This window comes from Rana temporaria, chromosome 5 (genome assembly GCF_905171775.1).
Source record: "Rana temporaria chromosome 5, aRanTem1.1, whole genome shotgun sequence".
NCBI lineage: Eukaryota > Metazoa > Chordata > Amphibia > Anura > Ranidae > Rana > Rana temporaria.
The window spans coordinates 236,425,537-236,445,544 of record NC_053493.1 but is presented as its reverse complement, the minus strand read 5'-3'; the positions used below and the strand labels follow the sequence as shown (position 1 = coordinate 236,445,544).

The following is a 20,008-nucleotide window of genomic DNA, read 5'->3' as shown; positions in this document are numbered from 1 at the left end:
AAAATTCAGGTAGACACATAAATTAATTTAATAAAAAGCTGTCGGGATAAGAGATAATAATAACTTTTCAAATGTATTTATATTTTTTAATTTGCAGAAAAATATTTCTTATTAAAATACAAACGCATCAAGAAAAAAAAAGAATACTAAGATTGGCTACAGGACATAGCAGAGCGCCATATTATCATTTCAGCCAACTGAATTTCTTCTGCATTACTGTGGGATTATAATGGTAAGTAGTATATGAAGCATCATGTTGCAAAACTTTGGTGGTTTGTTCCCATGTGTTACCTGATTTTGGACGCTGCTATTATCTCAGTTTTAGGACCAATACTTATTATTCCACAGTGTGGAATAGTACCAGGAGTCCATTAGGTTCAAGGACATTGCAAAATGTCAAATTCAAAAGAAACAATTTCTGATGCTAATTCACTATCCAGTTTTAATGTGGAACTTGTACTGGCCCTACAAGGAGAAAAATGTCAACTTCCAAAAAAGCTGAAAGATACAAGGGAAGTGTGTAACCTACTCAGCCATTTATAACCAAATATTATTTTTGCAGGACTATAATAACTTTGATGAGGAAGAGTCATCCAGGTTGAAGGGAAGCCAAGATTTGTTGAACTGTCTACTTTTGGTCGGGTATGAGACACCAGCTCCAGTAGTGGAAGACAAGAGATCTCTAAATGTCAAGGAGCCATCACCTGCCAATGAAGAAAGTTGTAAAGTGGATAGAGTAACCTCCGCTGACGCACATTTGGATTTTTTAATAAATACAGTACTTTTCCCTAGTCAGGCTTCAAACAGACAACCATTTCTTTATCGCTGCTACCACTCCACAACTACAGCTACATATACGTTTTCAAGAAAAGCTTCAACCAAAGCCAGAAGACTTGATTTACAAGCATTAAAGTACAAGTATTCAGAAAGGACTCTGCTTCTTCAGATCGAACTTCCCATTGAGAATCTATCTATCTACTCTCTATGTGTAAATGGCAAATGCCCATTTCGATAGAGCTCAGTCCACCTTTCTCGAGGCACAGTCTGGGCTGCGTTGAAACGACAATAAAATGTAGTTGCTTTGATTTATCTTTAATGCAAGACCCCAGAGTGTCTTTATACAAGTTTTGTTGGATTTATATGTATATTTATTTGTATATTTCTTTGTGGATGAGGACCTGGGCATTTACTATATATATATATATATATATATATAATCTCTTGGGTCACACATTTGCTTTGAGAGAAAAAAGACAATACTAAATGTACAGTGTGCATTTTCAGTAAGTATATATGTCATATTATTTTACGATTTAAGATTTTAAAGCATATCTAAGAGGCAAAACTTATTTTCGTTTTAAAAATATAGTGGAGAGAGATTAGGTGTGTCCCACAATAGGGAGATTCAACCTCCTTTTTTTTTCCTGTTTAGGGTTATTACCAAGAGTAAAACTGAAGGAAAATACAAATGTTTGTGGGTCATTACCAGAACAGGAATAGTGGGGATTTTTTTCTCAAAAGGACACTTGTTTTGGCAACACCGGTGACAATAAGGGATTCCATTGATTTGGGAATTTAACTCTCCCTTCCTGTTTTGGCTATTGGACATGAAGTAAAGGGAAATCTCCCCAATGGGACACAGATGCCAAAAAAACATGGGGTCAAAACACTTCCTTACTCTATCCAAAATGAAAAAAAAGTTCTAAGTTAAGCCTAATGCCATAAAAGTGTTTTATATGGAGGCAAGTTGTCAGTCTTTTACATTTTTTTTGTTTGTTTTTTTAAGTAAATTTTCTGCAAAATAAATGTGTGTCTGAGTTTTTATTTTAGGATCCTAAACAAACTCTACTCAATACAATCCAAAAAACATCCTGCTCACAGCTTCACAGAAGACTGCCTCAGTCATGTTTCTTGCCACAGTCATCAGCAAAGTATCGTGCACTTTTTGAACAGGTTCATGTAGGAGGATCCTACGAAGATTCGTACCCCCAGAAGTTCCATGAATGACATATGCCTCCAAATTTGGCCTCGGAATCTCCGGCAACTCTTGTTCACTACTTATAGGAGAGACCCTTTTCTGGGAACTTCTGGTCTCGCATTAGCAATAACTTTGCTGAACTACTTGGCCATTCCTTTTCACATTGTTGGTGCACCTCTAAAATCCATCCTTGAGCTCACTTTGTTATACACAACCCTAAAAGTGAACCCGTACTTTGTCTATGCTTCCCATATTTACTTTTTCTTTGCTCCCCAGCAGCTCTGTTTACCAGGGGAAGCAAAGTGACCTCACTAGTACTTCCAGATATGAAGGGGCCAATGACCCAGTTCCTATTTCCCATGTGATAGCACTGTTCGGTTATTGTCCATTGAGACACCCAGTGCAGGTATATAGGGACCTGGAGTCCCCAGCCTGGTTTAAGGTGTGATTTAAGCAAAAGCAGCTGCAGGAGCTGCAATTAAAGTCAACCTAGGTTCATTTTAAACTTTTTTGAAACCTCAAACCTTAGTCCCCATTTGTAGGTTCATTTAGTTGCTAGATTTTCTAAACAAATTGTTGGCCTGCAACAAAATGTCTCTGGTGCACATCTGCCTACATTGAAAGCAGTTTTGCTTTTCAGGCAGTAATACTTTACAACGCTAACCGCTTCATAACATGCCTGTGTTCTGGCTTCCAGCAGGAATGCATTCTGTAATAATTATCATTATTCTATTTAAGCACCTATAATCACATTTCCCCCCAAAAAATGATGGTGACAGCTGCTCATCTTAGCCGCTCTGCTTCAACTGCCCATCTGTGATTGGACAAGTACAATACCATATAGCCAATTCCTGGGACAAGACTGGAATGGACTGAATGAGAGAAATCCATTGATTCCCCTATCAATGCTTAACAACATAGATGGAGAAATCCCTCTTGCTGGATATTGTATTCTGACAGCTATTGTCAGGATACCCAAACAGTGACTGCATCTGATTAGCTGCTGTCCCTGTTGAACTAAGAATTTTCTGCCTGGCTTCTTCAATACTGAGATAGAAGTTTGTCGAGCTGTGCAGTGCTAACAGGCCCGCCCACAACTCATATTTCAGCTGGTTCAGGATGCAGAAATTCAATGTACGACCTATTTTGGTCTACTGATCAGTTTGAATATAGCCTATTTTTGAAAATGATTGCGTCTGCCCAAAAACCTAGTTTATTTAACCAGTTTTCTTAAGGGTACAGAATAAAGATTATGTAATAACTCTACTGGATAGCCTATTCTTTTACAGACAAACTTAAAGGGGTTCTAAAGGCAGAAGCTTTTTCATCTTGATGCATTCTATGTATTAGGATATATAATCTTCAGTGTGCAGCAGCCCCCCCCCTAATACTTACCTGAACCCCATCTCAATCCAGCGATCTTGCATGAGAACCTCAGATGCCCAGGACTCTCCCTCCTGATTGGCTGAGACACAGCTATTGGCTCTAGCTGCTGTCATTCATAAAGCCAATGAGGAGAGAAATGGGGCGGGGCTGAGCTGCAGCTTCATGTTCGGGTGGCCCATACCAAGCTGCGTGCTATGGGGGCACTTAGCGTGAAGGAGAGGTCAGGAGCGCCAGCAAGGGAGCTGAGAGGAGAAGGATTTGGGCTGCTCTGTGCAAAACCACTACACAGAGCCAGTAAGTAGACTTTAATATCACTTTAAACCCCTTATTTTTGGCTGAACCCCTTTCTGACATTTTCCGCTACTCCCCCCATTCTCCCTTAACTGTGTCCTTATTTACCACCTCAAAAGATATACCCAAACTAAAATTTCACTGCTGTAAGTTGGTACATTTTTAGCTGCCCAAACACAGTATTTATACCCTAGAATTATGATTATAATGATAAATGCAAGGTTATTATTTGGTGTAGTGCTATAACACACCTTCCTCCTAAAACGAATGTGAAACAATTCCCCAGATAACTAACACGACTTCTTCATGTGAAATATTCCAAAAAATTATTATTTCATATAAAAATCCTTTCTCCTAATGCATATTCCACAATATTGAACAAACCCAAACATATAAATACATTTTCAGAAATTGCTATAAAATCACTAAATAATAATTGTTTTGTTATATGAGTACATTTCCATAACGTGCAATAATCCTTTAACGTGGTTATAAACCCACTTTTCAAAAAAAATACCACCTGCAAGACAAAGGCATTATGAGCTAGTATGCATAGCATACTAGCTCATTATGTAATACTCCCCTCAGATCAAAGCCCCTGCAGCCATCCTCGTACACCGCTCGGGTGGCCGATATCTCTCCTGGGGGTTACTTCCAGGTATCGCGGCTCCGGCACTGTGATTGGCCGTCACATGCGTGCAGGAGCCACCAGTCACGGCATCGGCGCCCATCATTATTGTAAATATCTCCTAAACGGTGGAGGTTTAGGAGATATTTCCAGCACCTACAGGTAAGCCTTTATCTAGGATTACCTGCAGGTAAACAGTTGTGCTATTATTGTAAAATAATAATGTCTATGGAGTGCAATATAGAGTCTCTGTGCAAATATTGTGCCTAAAATGTGCTGGAATAAATTCTGTGTCTTTACCGAATCTTGTGTGACCACACGTGCTCACATTTTGAACACCTCAATCACATGAACTAATTGACTCATCATCATCATAAGTGGGTCGGTGACACTTTAAGAAATAAATCTCCCCGGCCATGCCTTCAGGACTTGCTCTCCAGGATTTGGATCTCCACCTCTCCAGGCTCTCATTGATTCTTATATTTTATTCAAAAAGGGTTAAGTGACTGATAGGGTGCATTAGTATATAAGAATCTTAAGTGGAGCCAGCTGACACCATTCCTGATGACGTCACTGAAGACGAAACACATTGGACAGGGCTTCTTGTGTTACTTCTGCTTTCACATTTCTTGGTCCTGGAGTGCAGGAGCGTTGCAGGAAATTCTATGCGCTAAATTGCTTGCGATGACAAGCCATCTGAATTTGTAAGGGGATTTTAAAAGTTTTTATACTAAAATAAAAGTGGTTTTAACTATAGGAGGTTACTTCCCGATTTCTTTCCCCCACATACCTGTTCCTGGATGAGAGCCTGGAGATGTGGAAATAAAAAACCTTGAGAGCAAGTCCTGAAGGCCCCGCCAGTGGAGATATATGGGGGGTAGTGTATAATAGGAGATGTGTTACTGGCCAGATCACAAGGTGAAAACTAATGCAGCCACCACACTGAATGATTGGTAAGCTGCAATATATAACATTTTGGGTTTAATGCCGTTTTAAAGGAGTTCTCCAAGCTAAAACTTTTAACCCCCGCTGTGCCCGGGCTGTAAAACTATACATAATAAACTTTCACTTACCTGCCTACGATCCCCCGTTGTTTCGATATCGCCGCCCGTGCTCCGGTCCCTGTCAGCTTCCTCTTCCTGCGGGTCGGTGACTTCACTCTGCGCTCAGCCTATCAGCGGCCGCGGCGGGACATTGCTGCGGCCGCTGATAGGCTGAGCGCACTGTGAGTCACCGACCCGCAGGAAGTGGAAGAGACCGGGACCGGAGAACGGGACGGCGATATCGGAACAACGGGGGATGGTAGGCAGGTAAGTGAAAGTTTATTTTGTATAGTTTTACAGCCCGGGCACAGCGGGGGTTAAAAGTTTTAGCTTGGAGAACTCCTTTAAGGACCAAAATGAAAAGGCTCCACTGTGTGTCGTCGTCTTTTTTTTTTTTTTTTTTATCACTGCAATAAACACAAATCAGATTGTGTATAATTCTAGCCAAGAACATTTACAAAGGCAGACTAAAATGTATTTGTTAAACTCTGTGTTTCAATATACAGTACATACTGCAGGTTCTGCTGATAACTGTTGTAATTATCCAATAAAACCAATCCAGGCTATAAGTGCTTTTCTTTATTCCATTGCTTTTCAAGTTTAATTTAATTACATACAGACTAACAGTTTATTTGATTGAAATCTTAGATAAGTACCATTTTTAGAAGGTTGAGTGACAAGGAAAATGCATCTACAATCAGAACAATAAATATACAGCTAATCGGAGAAGCATTAAAGCTGGAACAAGGCTTTTTTTATATTCAGGATACGTTTGTCAGATGCCCAGGAAGTCCTTTTCCTCATCTAATTAGAATGCCCTATAATTATCATTATAGAGTCTGTCATTACAAGCAACACTTCATCTATGTTTTGCTGTTTCTGTAACATGATAAATCATAGTGTTAGACTCCTATGTCATTAACAGTTTATTTATTTTTCAGCTTTTTCATAATCCTGATGAAGTTGCTTTAGATTAATAGACAAATATACCTACATTTTTAAAGAATAACTCAAGCAAAAATATTTTTTAGTGTAAAAAATAACCCAGCACTGCCTTTAACCACTTGAGGACCGCCGCACGACAATATACGTCGACAAAATGGTACGGCCGGGCACAGGGGTGTACATGTACATTTCCTTTAAGAGCACAGCCTTGGGTCGCGTCGGCGCGCTCGGGACCCTGTCCTCTCCTCCGTGACCATCCCCACGGGAACAGCGGACCCGATCGCCGCCGGTGTCTCGCGATCGGGTCACAGAGAGGAAGAACGGGGAGAGGTAAGTGTAAACAAACCTCTCTCTGTGCTTCCTAGTGTGGCTGTCACTGATCGTCTGTTCCCTGTGTTAGGGAACCATGATCAGTGACGTCACACGCACAGCCACGCCCCCCCCACAGTAAGGCCCCGTACACACGTCCGAGAAACTCGACGGGCAAAACACATCGTTTTGCTCGTCGACTTCCTTGTGAAGCTGCCGAGGATCTCGGCGAGCCAACTTTTCCCATTGACTAACGACTAACTAAGTAGAGAACATGTTCTCTTTGTGGCCCGACGAGATCCTCGTCGGTTTCCTCGGCGAAAAGTGTACACACGACCGTTTTTCTCAGCAGAATACGTCTCCCATCGAGTTTCTGGCTGAATTCTGCCGAGAAACTCGGTCGTGTGTACGGGGCCTAAGAACACTCCCTTAGGGCACACTTTTTATTTTTTTATTTTTATTTTTTAAAACCACTTCAGACTCCACCAAAAACAAGAGACCTTAGGGCACACTTAACCCCTACAGCACCCCCTCCTGGTTAACCCCTTCACTGCCAGTGTCATTTTCACAGTAATCGGTGCATTTTTTAGCACTTTTCGCAATGGTCCCAAAAATGTGTCAAAAGTGTCCGATGTGTCTGCCATAATGTCGCAGTCACGAAAAAAATCGTTGATTGCCTGACATTAGTAGTAAAAAAAAAAATATTAATAAAAATGCCATAAAACTATCCCCTATTTTGGAAACGCTATAACTTTTGCGCAAACCAATTAACGCTTATTGCGATTTATTTTTTTTACCAAAAATATGTAAAAGAATACGTATCGGCCTAAACTGGAGAAAAAAAACTTGTTTTTATATATTTTTTGGGGGATTTTTATTATAGCAAAAAGTTAAAAATATGGAATTTTTTTCAAAATTGTTGCTCTATTTTTGTTTACAGCTCTATTTGTGGGGAAAAAAAGGACATCAATTTTGTTTGGGAGCCACGTCGCACGACCGCGCAATTGTCAGTTAAAGCGACGCAGTGCCAAATCGCTTTAAGGGGCCAGGTCCTTTACCTGCATAATGGTCCGGGTCCGGGTCTTAAGTGGTTAAGCAACTAGCAGCTAACACAGCAAACAACTAATCGATTAATCGCCAACTAATCAATTGTGTAATTAATCGATTACTATTTTCATAATCGATTATTCGGCCAGTATCATATTTAGTTAAAAAAAAAACGAAAATTAGCCCTTTATAGTACAACAAGAGAAAATAATAACTACTGTTAATATTATATTAATACAAAAAATCTTTGTACATTCACTGAATGAAAGAATGTTGTTTGAAATTTTCACTTGCTTTTAACGTTCAGTTTTAAAATTAATTAATTTCTGTTAATAAAAATGCCATAAAACTATCCCCTATTTTGTAAACGCTATAACTTTTGCGCAAATAATAGAAGTCTTCTATTATTTCTAAACTTTCCCCGTCACTGTGGTTGAAAACGAACGTTGATTTGACCCCACTGACAATTAGAAAATCGAATGAACATTTTTTTTTTTTTTTAAGGAAGGAAGACATTGTTGTATGGCCAGCATATAATATATTACAGTTCTGTTTGAAAAACAGTCTTTAACTTTTTTTTCTTTTAAAATGTTTTATTTTTTTATCTGAGTCTGATGATATTTAACAGATTCACCCTCTAATAGTATATACAGTATGGGCCAGATTCTCAGTGGAGATACGACGGCGTATCTCCAGATCCGCCGTCGTATCTCTGAGTTGCGCCGTCGTATCTATGCGCCTGATTCATAGAATCAGTTACACATAGATTTCCCTTAGATCCGACAGGCGTAAGTCTCTTACGCCGTCGGATCGTAACTGCATATTTACGCTGGCCGATAGGGGCGTGTACGCTGATTTACGGGTCAAAATATGTAAATAAGCTTGATACGCGAATTCACGAACGTACGCCCGGCCGACGCAGTACAGTTACACCGTTTACGTTAGGCTTTTCCCGGCGTATAGTTACCCCTGCTATATGTTGGCGTAAGTGCGGCGTACCAATGTTAAGTATGGCCGTCGTTCCCGTGTTGAAATTTGAAAAAGTTACGTCGTTTGCGTAAGTCGTCCGTGAATGGGGCTGGACATCATTTACGTTCACGTCGAAACCAATGACGTCCTTGCGGCGTATTAGGAGCAATGCACACTGGGAAATTCCACGGACGGCGCATGCGCCGTTCGGGAAAAACGTCAATCACGTCGGGTCACAGAACATTAACATAAAACACGCCCCCCTGTCCCACATTTAAATTTGGCAGGGCTTACGCCGGCCGATTTACGCTGCCGCAACTTACGGAGCAAGTGCTTTGAGAATACAGCACTTGTCCGTCTAAGTTGCTGAGGCGTAACGTAAATCGGATACGTTACGCCATCGCAAAGATACGCGGATCTACGTAAATCTACCCCTATATCTCTTCTGTCTGTTATTCTCAGAGTGGATTAGAGATTTTGCTCCCTAACCATATAGTTGGTTATTTATATTTACCACTTCATAGGGAAAATGTAAGAATAAATTGTCTTTTTTTAAACTTTACATATTAACTAAATTATACACTACACTTTTTTTTAAGTTATTAACTGATTAATCGAAACAATAATCGGCCAACTAATCGATTATGAAAATGATCGTTAGTTGCAGTCCTACAGCAAACAGATCATAGCTATAAACAGAAAAAAATATAGTGTAGCGCTAAATATCCAAGTCAAAAAATTAAAAATGACAAGCAGACTGTGTGAATAAATATTGGGATATGAATCAATATAAATGTGAAAACAATATCATGTTGTAGTGAAGAACCAAAACTGAACAAGTGAGTGTTTTAGTATAAAGTCCTTGCAAAAAAGTCCACTGTGTATCTGGCCTAGATTTATAATGAAATTTTATTTTTTAATTGGATGTATATATAGCAGGAAGTAACTTTTTGGTCTTTTTCCATTTGTATAATAATAATAAAAAAAAAACCCTGTGGTGATCAAATACCACCAAAAGAAAGCTCTATTTGTGTGAAAAAAAAATTATATACATTTTTTTTGGGGACAGTATTGCATAACCGCGTGATTTCCAGTTAAATTAGCACAGTGTTCAACAGCAAAAAATTGCCTGGTCATGAAGGGGGTAAAATCTTCCAAAGCTGAGGTGGTTAAAGTGGTTGTAAACCGTCGTTATATGTACCCACTGAAGTGAAAAACCTTAGGTGATGCACACATAGATGAAACAAATCATCCTACATAAGTTGTATCTGTTTATGTGCAGAACTCTTTTCGCTGCTTCCCAGCAGGGGAAACATTTTACACAGCATTTCTGAACTCCAGAGGGCAGGGGTGGGGGTATCATGTCGCACACTACACAGTAGAGCTTCACAATTTTGGATAAAATGAGAATCACAATTTTTTGGCTTAGAATAAAGATCACAATTCTCGGCGTAACATCTTCTTTCACTTTGTACAAAAAAAATGGGCTAACTTAATTTAAAGGGGTTGTAAAGGTAAAAAAAAAATTCCCCTAAATAGCTTCCTTTACCTTAGTGCAGTCCTCCTTCACTTACCTCATCCTTCGATTTTGTTTTTAAATGTCCTGTCCTTATTTCTTCTGAGAAATCCTCACTTCCTGTTCTTCTGTAACTCCACACAATAATGCAAGGCTTTCTCCCTGGTGTGGAGTGTCATGCTCGCCCCCTCCCTTGGACTACAGGAGAGTCAGGACGCTCTCTACGTTGCAGATAGAGAAAGGTGCTGTGTGTTAGTGGGTGTCCTGACTCTCCTGCTCGCCCCCTCCCCCCTCAAGGGAGGCGGCGCGCACAACACTTTACACCAGGGAGAAAGCCTTGCTTTATTGTGTGGAGTTACAGACAGAAGAACAGGAAGTGGTGATTTCTCAGAAGAAATAAGGACATTTAAAAGCAAAATCGAAGGATGAGGTAAGTTAAGGAGGACTGCACTAAGGTAAAGAAAGCTATTTAGGGGATTTCTTTTTTTTTACCTTCACAACCCCTTTACGTTTTACCAAAAAAACACTTTTCAAAAACTGCTGAGCAAATAGTGTGACATAAAACATTGTAACAATCTCCATTTTATTCTCTAGGGTCTCTGCTAAAAAATATATATTATAATGTTTGGGGGTTCTATGTAATTTTCTAGAAAAAAATACTAAAGCAACAAGTGTCAAAAAAGGTTTAGGGGCAGATCCACATACATCTGCGTCAGGCGCAGCGTATCTAAGATACGCTACGCCGCTGTAACTTACTTGTGTTTGGTTTGAATCCTCAACGAATTTGCTCTGTAAGTTACGGCGGCGTAGTGTATCTGTTGCGGCGTAAGGGCGCGGAATTCAAATGGAAGTGATGGGGGGGGTTTTATGTCAATACGTTGTGACCCGACGTAAACAACGTTTTTTTTTAACTGCGCATGCGTCGTCCCTGGGGGTATCCCAGTGCACATGCTCGAAATTAAACCGGAACCAGCCAATGCTTACGACGGTGATGTCATTCTACGCAAATTCCTATTCGCGAACGACTTACCCAAACGACGCAAAAATTTTTAAATTGTTCGCGGAAATGACGGCCATACTTAACAATGAGTACGCCTCAGAACAGCAGCTTTAACTATACGCCGTAAAAACCCGAACGCAAACGACGGAAAAAAATGCGCCGGGCCGAGTGAGTTGAGTGTAATCTGAGACCTGAGTGAAGAGAAAGGATACACCCCCCCCCTTCTACACCGTCTTACAGTGAAACAGGCACAGGTCAGGCTGTCAACCATCTGCTATGTGCTGGAGGATGGGAGGAGTGGAGCCATTGCATGAGATCGTCTGGTGTCCTCATAGGCTGCCAGAAGGAACTCATGCAGATAGCAGAGGAATAATACCGCATACACACGATCGGTCCATCCGATGAGAACGGTCTGATGGACCGTTTTCATTGGTTAACCGATGAAGCTGACTGATGGTCAGTCGTGCCTACACACCATTGGTTACAAAAAACGATCGCGTCATAACGCAGTGACGTAAAACACAATGACGTGCTGGAAAAAACGAAGTTCAAAACTTCCAAGCATGTGTGGACTTGATTCTGAGCATGCGTGGATTTTTAACCGATGGTTGATGGTTTGGTATCCATCGGTTAAATTTAAAACAAGATTGCTTTTTTTAACCTATGGATAAATAACCGATGGGGCCCACACACGATCGGTTTGGTCCGATGAAAACGGTCTATCAGACCGTTCTCATCGGTTTGACCGATCGTGTGTACGCGCATTTACAGACAGAAATCGCACTTGGTGCTTTCAATCAAGGCAAGTGCACACTAGAGAAGGATTTGCTTTGTATATTCTTCATTCTAGAGGTTTAGAGTGCTCGAGACTACCTTTACCTAGCTTTAAGAAGTGTTGCCGGATCTTGGTGGAGCCCTGCTCTGTGGCTTGACTTTGGAAGACCTGTCTACCACTTTGAGTAGTTGAGCAATGGAAACATCAGCTGTAATAACAGAGATGCTGACAGGTTCCCTTGAACTTCTAGTAATTGAATTATTTAAACATTTCCTCGCAATGCAACCACATATTTAGAAGAAAATCTCTTTCTAGAAAGATGGGATTTAAAGCATGACCTACATGCCAGTTATGTTTTTTCTAACTGGTTATGTTCTGCTTGGGCTTTGAATACTATTAATCATACACGGACTTTGAAGACTGGTAAAGATTAAATTGAAATGAAGGATTATGATAATCTTTTTATTCATTAGGACTTTGGTTTGGTTTCTTTATCGGCTTTGAATTTCCAGTAAGAATTTTTTTTTTTGTCTCCTTAGTATGCTGACACCGTGGGCATTTCTCAGCAGGGAGGAACTTTTCAGCAATTACTGTCTGCTAAATAAAAACGAAAGGTGAAATGCAATTATACAAATGATCAGTTTGTAAAGCCAGGAGTTTATCATAAGTCATTTTGCATATTTAGGGTGACTTTATGTTAGAAGAACGTACTGTCCTAAAAAAGGTGTCGTACACCAAACGGCCCATTTACAGAGGAGTTTGTGGCATATATATACTGTGGCCTATCTAGACTTTGAAAATCCATGTGCTGTGCTGCAGAAGGCTTCCAGTTATTTCTGATCATAGGGCATGGGCAGACCACCAGAATCATCTATAGGCACACCAAAGGCAAGGCCAACAACAGTGGCAATAGAAATCCTAGCTGGGGACCCAGTCTATTTTTGGTTATTGCTGTAAGCTGGGCAAACCTCATAGTTCTGTCACCAGAAAGTGGATACAAGTAGAAGGGTTTGATAGTGGAAATAAACATAATAGAACCTTACAACATCATGGAGCTATAGAGAAAGGATATATAACAGCTGACTCTGTTTCTGTGTACTGAGAGTGCCCAGTTTGCCTGTAAGGCCTCGTACACACGACCAGACATGTCCGATGAAAACGGTCCGCGGACCGTTTTCATCGGACATGTCTGCTGGGATCATTTGGTCTGATGTGTGTACACACCATCACACCAAATTCCCCGCGGACAGAATACGCGGTGACGAAGCAGCGACGATGACGCGGCGACGTGCGCGAACCCGGAAGTTCAATGCTTCCACGCATGCGTCGAATCACTTCAATGCCATGCGCGGGTTCTCGGGCCAGCGGACATGTCTGATGAGTCGTACTGACCATCGGACATGTCCGACGGACAGGCTTCCAGCGGACAAGTTTCTTAGCATGCTAAGAAACTTTTGTCTGCTGGAAACCTGTCCGCTCGGCCAGGAATCCGGTCCGGTAGGCCCTACACACGGCCGGACATGTCCGCGGAAACTGGTCCGCGGACCAGTTTCAGCAGACATGTTCGGTCGTGTGTACGAGGCCTAAGGAATTATGGACACAGAACACTTAAAGACACACTTTTAGACAAGTTAAATTTAAAGCAGGACTTCCGCCAATAATCTAAAAAAAAAAGCCCATTAAATAAAATGATAAAAGTTTAAAACTAGCTTTTGCTGGAATGTTCCCGAAATTTTACCTATATTGCTTTTTTCTGCCACTAGATGTCCTCATTCTGGTGGCTAGCATCCATCAATCCACTTGCTCTGAGGCCAGGTCACTCTTGACCCCCTTCAGTCTGTAACTGGACAGTGAAAGGAGAAGCAGCTCAGTGATGATCCCAGCCCACTCTGCTTTTTCTTCCTATCAGCAATCTTCTGTCAGAACATGAATCAACTGGCTCTTTGTGTTGCTCACACTCCAGCCCTGTTGTACAGGCTAATACCACATCAAAACAGTGACAGTCGGACCAAAGGCGCTAAACCACTTTATGGGCTGATAATTGTATGAGTTATGACCCCCCCAGCACTGGAATGGAATTCTTGGAAGCAAGTTTTTTCAACCCTCCCATCCGTTTACCCCCCCCCCCCCCCCCCCAGTTTACCTGTGTGGTTCACATAGCACATAGGTTTTTGTTTTGATACCAGATCCAACTTAGGTATGTGCATTGCATTTAAAAAAATATTAGTTGAGGTATTAACAATTACAGAGCTGCATTTTGATTTGTTTTATCTGCCTAGAGTTTAGCTTTAAACCTGAACTCAGCTTAAAGTGGTTGTAAACCCTAAGACAAAAAAAAATCAAAAATGCATAGCATACTAGCTCTTTATGAATTACTTACTTGAAATCGAAGTCCCTGCAGCCTTCCTTGTACAACGCTCCGGTGGCCGACATCGCTCCTGGAGTTATTTCCGGTTATTGCGGGCTGTGTGATTGGCATTGGCATGCGCGCGGGAGCCGCCAGGAACGGCACACTCACTGAAGCAACAGCTTGTACGTGCCATTGCTTCAGTTTGCTTCAGTGCGCATGTGCCGATGACATTGGCACATGCAAATACAGGAGAGATCTAAACCGTTCAGGTTTAGGAGATATCCAGGGTAGCTACAGGTAAACGTTATTATAGGCTTACCTGTAGCAAAAAGTGTGTTGTAAGGGTTTACAACCACTTTAAGTGGGCACAGGGAAAGCACAGCATTTTGAACTACCTCGGTCTCAGAGCTTTGTTTCTCCCTATTGGACCACATTTTGGAGGTATGGTAGTTTGGCATACAGACAACATATTGTTGAATTAGGGCAGGGGTGCCCAACCTTTTGAAGAGCGAGGGCCACTTAAGCAGCTTGGTAACAGGTCGCAGGCCACAATGAGCAGAACGGGTGGCTTGCAGTCCACTCTTCTCTATAGAGTCCACTCTACTTTTTTTTTTTTTTTTTTTTTGCGGATCGGATTGGAGGTAGGCATTTGTAAACAGACACAAGTTCATTTACATCTGCCACTCCTTAGATGTGAATGGTGGATCCGATTGAGTCGGACTGACTGTGTGAAAGGGGCCTAAGGCTGCTTTCGCACTGATGCATGGTTGTTTATCCGCACCATGAGTGCAGCACAGTTCACCTGTGGCTTTCCTGCAGGTTAGCTGCACTTTGCCAAAGACTTCTATTATATCCTGTAGGTGTGGTGCACTTTCAGAAAGCACACCAAACTCGCAGGTAATAGAAGTTTATGGCTCAGTGCAGGTAATCAGTTTAAAAGCAGCCCAGTAACCACTGCAGAACAGATATGCCCATATATACAGTGTGATTTTAGTAATAAACTTGCCTTTAAAAGCAGTATTCTATTCTATTGTATTCTATCCCAGAGCAGAAGGTCGCGGGCCACATCAGAGGGCTCAGCGGGCCACTGGTTGGGCACCCCTGAATTAGGAACTAGTGAGTAGAAGATTTCACCTCGTAATCTAATTTTTATTTAATGAAAACGTGGTGTGAGAAATACAGGGGCTGGCATTGATGCACATTTTTATTTGAAAATGCTAGCTGCCTGGCTGCCATATTTACCCTCTTGTTACAAGTATGTAGATTTAGAAAGTCAAATAACAGTCAGATTTCCTGCCTTAAAGTATTGAAGCTAGAGGGTCAGCATTCCAGACAAGAAGCGAGTATTTTCAGAAGAAAAGAACAGCTTTGGCAGCCTCTATAAGTCTCTCATGACAGATCTCCTTTGAGGTCTGTTGTAACATCTTGAACATTATCTACATAATAGATATCTGGCATGATATTTTTCCCCATTGAGTTCTGATGTGTTTTTAAAAGTGTTCCTTTTATTTTTTTTCGAGCAGTGTATAATACTGTATATTAAATGCAAAGACATTAGATCAGAATTATATGGTTTTAAAAATGTGCCCACATTATATTTAAATTGTGCTCATTGTAAAAAAAACTGCAGGCAAAGGGAAAAATGCAGGACAAATTTGTAAAACCGTTGTACTGGAAGCAACAAAATGTAGGTCTGGCTGACCTACAGAAAACATATTATTATCTGTATCTAACAATCGTCTGTTGGTCCCAATGAAAAATGTGATTTGGCTTATTGTCGTAGGAGAAAGCATTCAAGCATTTTATTAAGGAGAATTTTGACCCTTACATTTGCATATACCCGTTGTGTAGTTGTGTAGAGATGTCACTGAACTGTCTGCCTCTGAGATTACGAGATAATAAAAAGTGTTCAAGCTCCTAGCACATATTAGAGGGGGTCTGCTGCTGCAATGTGATTTGGAAAAGGATCCTGTGCTACGTTGGTGTGATTCAATTGATTTGTGTGATTTACAGTGCGATTAATCTCCATAGAATTGGCAAATCGCATCCAAAATGCAACCAAAGTCGCACTACATAATCACATTGCTGTAGTGTGAACCAAGCTTAAAGGGGAGGTAAAGGTACAATTTTGGTTTTCCTAAATAGCTTCCTTTACCTTAGTGCAGTCCTCCTTCACTTACCTCATTCTTCAATTTTGCTTTTAAATGTCCTTATTTCTTCTGAGAAATCCTCACTTCCTGTTCTTCTGTCTGTAACTACACACAGTAATGCAAGGCTTTAGTCCAAGGGAGGGGGCGAGCACGACACTCCACACCAGGGAGATAGCCTTGCATTACTGTGTGGAGTTACAGACAGAAGAACAGGAAGTGAGGATTTCTCAGAAGAAATAAGGACATTTAAAAGCAAAATTTAAGGATGAGGTAAGTGAAGGAGGACTGCACTAAGGTAAAGGAAGCTATTTTGGAAAGAAAATTGTACCTTTATAACCTCTTTAAGCATTCCATTGTGGTATGTCAACACACAAGTGTTAACACTTGCATTAAGGTGCATTTCATTCAAGCAGCTTATTCATTATGAATGAGCTGCCAATGCACAACAACAGACGGGGAAAAAAAATCATCACTGGTTTGCTGCAGTGGGTCGTGTTCTAAACTACTATGCATTTGGGTGGCTTTAACAATGAATGGCACTGCAACGCATTGTACAAAGAGCAGGTGAGTGTGGAAATGCACATTAACGTGTCCAACACAAGCTTGCAATAGCACTTAAAACTGACCTAAACCCTCCTATTGTTTTCAGCCAAGGAAGCTGCCATCTTGGCCTTTGTTTGATCATAAACTGCTATAATGCTTCACATGTGATCAGTTATGACACCAGCCATTTGAGGCTTTGACAGTTTGGTTGAAAGCACAACCAATGTGACAGTTATGTACATTCCCGGCATATGCTGGCAATATAACTTTTTTGAAACTGTTAAATCAATGGGTTTAGTTCTGCTTTTAAGGTTGGCTAGGTTGAGTTTACAAGTTTATTTGAATGTAGGAGAGAAGGATAGGGGAGGGGATGCAGCTGGTGCCACCTTATCATGGGAGATGGCAGATGGCATAGGCTTACTAAACAGTCCAAACGTTAGGTCCCTTAGTCTTTGGCTGCCAGCATTTGCAGGCAGATGCGTTGCTAGGGGGGTGTGGGGGGTGCGGTCCACACCGGGTGACACCCACTAGAGGGGTGACACCATCCCGATTTAAAAATAAAAATACAATTTTAGCTGACATGTGGGAGGGGGACAGCCCCCCGCGACTGTAGCGATGAGTGCCGCGGAATCGGAGAGCCAAGCGCCGCGGTACAAGAGGAGGGGAGGTTGCGGGGTGACACCGCAGCACCATCCATCCCCTCCTCTCACAGCCACGGGCTGTTAGCGGTGCTCGGCAGTCGGCACACAGGCACAGCCCCCTCCTCTCTGTTTGTGTGTACAGAGGGGGAGGGGCCAAGGGGACCTTCTATCCATGTGCCGTGGTGCTGCCTGCGATGATCTGAGGTACTGAATGGGAAGGGGGGGTGTTTGCACCTGGGGGGATTTCACTGAAGGGGGGGGGTTTGCACTGAGGGGGGGTTGTACTAAGGGGGTGTTTGCACTGAGGGGGTTTTCACTAAGGGGGGTTTGCACTGTGGGGGTTGTACTAAGGGGGGGTTTCACTGGGGGGTTGCACCGAGGGGGTTTGCACTGAGGGGGGGGGGGGATTTGCACTGAGGGGGGGTTGCACAAAGGGGGGGTGTCTGCACTGAGGGGGTGTCTGCACTGAAGGGGGTCTGTGTAACATGCAGGGGTCCAGAGGTGCAGGTGGCTGTGTAATGTAAAAGGGGTGCAGTGATGCAGGGTGCTGTGTAATGTAAAAGGGTCCAGAGGTGTAGGGGGCTATGAGATGTAAAGGGGGCCAGTGATGCAGGGTGCTGTGTAATGTAAAGGGGTCCAGTGATGCAGGGTGCTGTGTAATGTAAAAGGGTCCAGAGGTGGAGGGTGCTGTGTAATGTAAAAGGGTCCAGAGGTGCAGAGTGCTGTGTAATGTAAAGGGGTGCAGAGGGCTGTGTAGTGTAAAAGGGTCCAGAGGTGGAGGGTGCTGTGTAATGTAAAGGGGTGCAGAGGTGCAGGCGGCTGTGTAATGTAAAAGGGGTGCAGTGATGCAGGGTGCTGTGTAATGTAAAATGGTCCAGAGATGCAGGGTGCTATGAGATGTAAAGGGGTCCAGTGATGCAGGGTGCTGTGTAATGTAAAGGGGTCCAGTGATGCAGGGAGCTGTGTAATGTAAAGGGGTCCAGTGATGCAGGGTGCTGTGTAATGTAAAGGGGTCCAGAGGTGCAGGGTGCTGTGTAATGTAAGGGGGTCCAGAGGTGCAGGGGGCTATGTGATGTAAAGGGGTCCAGTGGTGCAGGGGCTGTGTAATGTAAAGAGGTGCAGGGTGCTGTGTAATGTAAAGGGGCCCAGAGGTGCAGGGTGCTGTGTAATGTAAAAGGGTCCAGAGGTGAAGGGGGCTTTGAGATGTAAAGGGGTCCAGTGATGCAGGGTGCTGTGTAATTTTAAAGGGGTCCAGTGATGCAGGGTACTGTGTAATGTAAAGGGGTCCAGAGGTGCAAGGGGCTATGTTATGTAAAGGGGTCCAGTGATGCAGGGGGCTGTGTAATGTAAAAGGGTCCAGAGGTGCAGGGGGCTATGAGATGTAAAGGGGTCCAGTGATGCAGGGTGCTGTGTAATGTAAAGGGGTGCAGTGATGCAGGGTACTGTGTAAATTTAAAGGGGTCCAGTGATGCAGGGGGCTGTGTAATGTAAATAGGTCCAGAGGTGCAGGGTGCTGTGTAATGTAAAGGGGCCCAGAGGTGCAGGGTGCTGTGTAATGTAAAAGGGTCCAGAGGTGAAGGGGGCTGTGAGATGTAAAGGGGTCTAGTGATACAGGGTGCTGTGTAATTTTAAAGGGGTCCAGTGATGCAGGGTACTGTGTAATTTTAAAGGGGTCCAGTGATGCAGGGGGCTGTGTAATGTAAAGGGGTCCAGTGATGCAGGGGGCTGTGTAATGTAAAGGGGTCCAGTGATGCAGGGTGCTGTGCAATGTAAAGTGGTCCAGAGGTGCAGTTGTGGAGAGGGGTACACAGTAGTAACAAAAAGATATTGAAGGATGCAGAGGTATGCAGGGGGCACAGTGTGGTGTTTTTACATTTTAGCACGTGGGGGGGGGTGCCAGATATTGGATCCGCCCCGGGTGCCAAATGCTCTAGGTACGCCCCTGGCCTATAGGCTCCTGAGATGTGAATTCCGGTTCTGGAGAAAGAGAGGTGGGGGGAGGGGACAAAGAAAAATGGAGAGAAAGAAGGAGGGATAGAACGAACAAGAAAGATGGATAGGGAGAGAGAGAAAAGGGGAATAAAAGAGAACAGAGAGCAAACAGTAGGGTAAAAAATATTTGAAACATTTTATATGGGGGGGGTGACACCATATTTTACCGCACCAGGTGACACCAACCCTAGTGACGCCACTGTTTGCAGGGAATTCCTTATCCATAGTTATAAATGCTTTATGTCCTCTAAAGCAGGGGTCCCCAACCTCCGAGCCAAAGCCTGGTGCCGATCCATGGCCTGTTGGAGGCCAGGCAGCGAGACAAGTGGCAGGCAGCATCAGAGAGAGATAGAATAACATGCACTGCAATCCTCCAACCACAAGAGGGTGCCCGCTCCACTTCTGCGAGCACCATTGCTCCTTTCCCTCTCTGTGGTCACCTTAC

The 20,008-nt window shown here is 42.6% G+C and overlaps 1 protein-coding gene across 2 annotated transcripts in view; it reads left to right on the top strand.

Annotated features, from left to right (window-relative positions):
- BCL2 (BCL2 apoptosis regulator) overlaps window positions 1-20,008 on the top strand; it is a 258,110-nt gene that overhangs the window by 193,147 nt on the left and 44,955 nt on the right. Inside the window, exons 3-4 of one of the 2 annotated variants that reach the window (XR_005749467.1) lie at window positions 98-232; window positions 563-1,179. The exons of the other annotated variant lie outside the window; for it this stretch is intronic. The gene's annotated coding sequence lies outside the window, so the exon portion shown is untranslated. Of the gene's footprint in view, window positions 1-97; window positions 233-562; window positions 1,180-20,008 lie in introns of those variants that run through there. 2 annotated transcript variants of the gene reach the window in all.